This window comes from Dipodomys spectabilis, unplaced genomic scaffold, assembly GCF_019054845.1.
Source record: "Dipodomys spectabilis isolate Male_0828 unplaced genomic scaffold, ASM1905484v1 ptg000309l, whole genome shotgun sequence".
NCBI classification, from domain to species: Eukaryota; Metazoa; Chordata; class Mammalia; order Rodentia; family Heteromyidae; genus Dipodomys; species Dipodomys spectabilis.
In genome coordinates, this window is record NW_024870986.1 from 2,190,288 (window position 1) to 2,195,584 (window position 5,297).

The 5,297-nt window shown below is 34.8% G+C and overlaps 1 non-coding gene across 1 annotated transcript; it reads right to left on the reverse strand.

Annotated features, from left to right (window-relative positions):
- Positions 1-2,243: 2,243 nt before the first annotated feature.
- On the reverse strand, positions 2,244-2,349 carry LOC122127753. Its single transcript, XR_006151272.1, has one exon. It is a non-coding gene; the product is annotated as a U6 spliceosomal RNA (small nuclear RNA).
- Between the last annotated feature and the right edge of the window lie 2,948 nt (positions 2,350-5,297).

Below are 5,297 nucleotides of genomic sequence, written 5' to 3' on the forward strand. Positions count from 1 at the left end.
GAATGGAGATGTAGATCATATAGTAGCTCACCAATCTAGAGAGAAAGATATAGAGAGACCGTGAAGCCCTGATTTTAAACTCTGAGCATGCCAACACGCAGGAATGCACACACACTCACTTTTTCAAAATATCTTCATATCAGTGTTTTGCATTAATTTCTTTGTTAATGATATTATATGGGTAAAATAGGCAAAATAAACTCTTCCATCTAAAAACATTTTTATACGTTTTTGTTGTAAAAATACTGTACAGAGGGGTTATAGTTACATGAGCAAAGTAATAAGTATATTTCCTATCAAGCATTGTTACCTCCTCCTTTGTTTCTCCCCCACCATTCCTTGCCTTCCACCTCCACAAGTACACTCCTCACACCCCCAAGCCCCACCCAATGTCCCCAGCCTAAATTGTAAAGTTTGTTCTTCAAAATAATGTGTGCATCTATTGTTAGACAATGGGTCAAACTGTATTCCTACCTATTTAAGCATGGTGTTTTTTCCCTTTCCCTCCCCAAATTAGAGACGTGTATATACAAGATGCAGGTGCACCAACATCAAACAAAGTGAAAACAGGGGTTATATTGTTGGGAAGGAACGTATAAAAAACAAGAACAAAATCACGTCGTACATTATAAATATATGAGAAACAACAGCAAGAAAGAAAAAACCACTTGTGTCTCTATCTTGGGGGTCATTTAGCTTAACATTTATTTCTCTATTCAAATATACATAGCTTTTCAACTTTTCTGCTTATCGCAGACATACAGTAGTTATTGCAAATAAGGGATACCATGGGACCTATGTTTACTTGGACTTGGCTTACATCAGTTAATATAATTTTTTTCCAAGTCTTTCCATTTCCTAAAAATTGGGCGATGTCATTCTTTCTGATAGAGGCATAGAATTAATATATATACACATATATATGTATATATATAGTATATGTGTGTGTACACACATATACACACAGAACATTTTCCTTTTTTGTTTTTTAGAGCAACTTAGTTTTCCACCTTCACCATTTTTTCAAATGTTTTTATTGTGGTTAAGTGGTTACATAATTTCCCAAATTTCACAATATTGTGGGATAGTGATGCTTAGTTAAAGTCACAAACACATTCTAACTTTGATGGAGCAAATTGTCTATCATGGTCTACAACACTTATGAGATCTATGAGCTTTGCAATAGAGTTATTTCTTCCATATGTATACTTTTTTGTTTTGAAATATGTATATTTCTTTTGTTTTGCATAGCGTCCGCTGTTCCCTCTTTCCCACTTGTTCCCTCCCTCCCTTCAGTGACATTGAATTGCTTAGTTCATTTTGTTCAATGTCCAGTGCAGCTGATGGATCCCACGTTGTATGTTTTTCCCTGATTCCCTCTAGTTCTGTGTCGTCCTCCTGGTTTCCCTTCAGTGTGCAAATATGATCAGCAGAATGGGGTTATTTAGTAGTGATTCAATCAGATGAGTGGAAGTCTTTGGTTTCTTAAGTGTTGTAATTTTGTTGTATCACCTTACATTTTGGATTTAACATCCACTTACCATGGAGACCATTTGCTGTTTGTCTCTTTGCTTTTGTCTTACCTCGCTCAACATGATTTCCTGTAGCTTGATTGATTTCCCTGCTAATGCCATTATTTTGTCCTTTATAATGGCTGGAAAATATTCCATTGTGTATAGTTACCATAGTTTTTGGATCCATTCATCTCTGGTGGGACATATGGATTGTTTTCATATCATGGCTATTGTGAACAGTGCTGCAATAAACATGAAGGTGCATGAGTCCTTGAATATTGGTACCTGTTGTTCAGGATAGATGACTAGAAGTGGTATGAGTGGGCCATAAGGAAGGTCAATATTTAGCTTTCTGAGGACTCACAAGACTGCTTTCCAACGTGGTTGTGTAAGTGTACGTTCACACACACACACACACACACACACACACACAGAACGTTTTCTTGATCCATTCTTCTACTGAGGGGAATCGGTGTTGGTTCCATATCTTAGCTATGGCAAATAATGCTACAATAAACATTGTTGTGGTGGTAGTTTTAGTATGGACTTGTTTGTGATCATTTGGGTGGATGCCCAAAAATGGGATTGCTGTGTAATAGGGGAGCTCTATGTGGAGTCTTTTGAGGAACCTCCAAACCGCTTTCCAAAGTGGATGAACAAGTTTACACTCCCACCAAGAATGCAGTAGGCTTCCCTTCTGGCCATATCCCTTCCAGCATCTGTTGTTGTAAAAATATGGAACGATTCATTAATTTGCGTGTCATCCTTGTGCAGGGACCATGCTAATCTCCTCTGTATGTTCCAATTTTAGTGTATGTGCAGCCAAATTGAGCACAGAACATTTTTTTATATATAAAGTGTAATTGATTTTCTTAAACTAGACAATTCAACAAAAAGTAAGTTCAAAAGAATTGTGAAATTTTACAACCATGTATTTCTTACATAAGCACACATTTAAGAACAAAGTCAAGATTGACATGCCAAAAACAAAATAATTCCAGATATTTGTTGTTCATGAGTTGTGTAGGAAGAGGAATTCAATTATTCTACACAAGGCACCTGTCATAATGTTCATTGCAGCAAATGTTAATGTTTGTTAAAAGTTTTAATGTTTTAAATATGTTTCATTTTAGGATTTGCTTATATTCGGCAAAATTAAGACTGGTTGGCAGGTCATAAAATTTTTCGATAAAGTATATAATATTTCTGGTAGCATGTACTAGTAAGTATGTACATTTCAGAGTTTATAGAAACTTTACTAATGAGAAGTTGCAAAGACTGTGTAAAGAACAGAGTGAAGAGTTAAGGTTTTAAGTAGACAGTTTCTGTTAAATCTTTAGGGCTCCCTTACGTTATAGGTTAGTGATGAACAAAGAATGATATAAGCCACATACAAATGATGAGATGAACTATAAATACTAATCTTAGTGGGTAAATTTAAAGGCTACTCATAGCTTTATCCAGTTTTGAATGTACAGGAATATGAGAAAATAGTAAAATCTACTCTGTACTTCTCAAATACTGAAAACCCTGGTAATGGTTTTGTTTTTTATTTTAGTAATCATTAACATATAATTATTGTTTTCTTTATTTATAGCATTTTTCCTTGTTGTAATAGAATACAACTTTTTATGAGTCATGATTAAGAAGTACTTTGAGAATATTATTGGGATGGCCACACCATTTTTCATAGGTGCATGTGAATTTACAAAGAGCAAAACTAAAAACAAAATATTGATTAAAAATTATATCAAGTAGAGTCTGAATCAGGAGGGTTGATAAATGTCCACACCTAAAATCTTAACCCTTGGCTGAAGTAGTGGTATTACAGAGTTGACGCCACAAAATTGAGAAACTGTGTTTTGTTTTGTTTTGTTTTTTGCTTTGGTTTTGTTGGTTGTGGGGCTTGAACTCTGGGTCTTGGGTACTGTCCCTCAGCTCTTCAGCTCAAGGCTAGTTCTATCACTTGATCCACAGCACCACTTTCATCTTTTTCTGCTTATGTCGTGCTGAGGAATGAAATCCAGGACCTCATGTATGCAAGGCAAGCACTCTACCACTGAGCCACCTTCCCAGCACCTGAGAAACTGTGATTTAAAAAAATCATCTGAACAATATTTGCTTTCTGCTTTGGGTTATATAATGAAATATGTGAATACATTTTTATATTTTTGTGAATTGTCATACTTCTAAATTTATACTAACTGCAGCCAGTTTATCCTTTTCAAAGTCAAGGAATATTTCTGAGAGTTTGCTTCTGTGAAGAATGTTTTTGCATTTATAATTTCTTCTGAGCCATTTTTATTTATTATCAAAATCACTTTATACTTTATGTTGATGAGTTATCACACATCAAATATCTTCAAATGTACATGTAGAGTCTCAAGATAGCAGTATGAATATTCTCATACACCTCTTGTTTATCTGTTATGCACTTTAATATTATGATATTTTTCTCTCTCTTTCACTCATTTCTGCTCTTTCTCTTTCATGCTCCATGTCTGCTACTTAGAATATCTGTTGGTCTACTATTATCCTTCAAGATCCACTGGTTTTGTGGGAACATGATGGGGACCATCAGTTACCCTTGCATTCTTTAAGAGTTATAACAGTGACGTGAAATTATTCTTTGCCATTCTAAATGGCAAAACAACAGATCTAGGAATTCCTTTTCACTTTTAGTACTATTATAAATTTTATCTCATACGAATCATTGGGACTGATAATGTACTTTTAGCCTGGGACTCAAAAGTTCTTTTTCTTTTACAAACAACCTTTTTCTTTTATTATCAGTAAGTAACAAAAACAAAGCTATCCTATGGGAAAGTAGGCTGAAGTTGTTCACAGGGATGAAAAACAAGTTAATGGGGGAAGTGAGTACAAAGGACACCCCTCATATAGCACAGATCCTTAGAGCAGTTTATCATGTATACTTTGTGATAAGGACAATGTGCTGTGAACTCTAGATTAAATCACTGAACATCTGATATTTATGTATGCACATGTATTTATATATGTATATTTATTTATATATGCATATATGTGTACATCGGCCCATATATGTACACATGAATGTTACTATACACACAAATACACACATACATACACATATGCACAAATGGAAAAAGACACATAGATATAGCCAACACAAATTTCACTAGTTGTTGAATATGCCTTAGAGAGAATGCTTGGAAACAAATGTGTTGAAGATGTATTTGTCTCTAAGAGTTCTTTTACCACTCCTCTTATCTCTTCCAACTGGTAGCTTTAGAGAGTTTCAACTTGATAAATGCAGTACAAGTGATAGCAAGTCACTCGAAAATCTCAATAAGTATAGGTAATATTGTTTCTCCCTGCTTCCCATGGAATGCTTGCTCTTGTAGACACTCTCAACAGCCAAAGTAGTAGGACAATATCCTTGTTAAGAATAAAATTATAAGGCTTTAAATGGCATCTTTCCTTGGGCTCTTTTCCAACAGCCAGCATCAATTCCTAAGCAGATGAGTGACTCCCCAGAAGACTGGAGCGCAGGTCAAAATTTAACCAACCCATATGAAAAGTCTAAAGTGAGCAATTCTGACTGAGGTCATGCCGATGTCCTGGCCACGAAAATGAGAAAAAAAGAAAGTTTTTTTATGTATTAAAATTTGAGAATAATTTGTAACCTGTTAATAAATGTGTAGAACACAATTATACTAACTGACAAAAGATGATGTGTATTTCATTTATGTGCTTTTGGACTTGGAAAGTGTATTTAAGTGTGTCTACACAGTAGAATCAGCA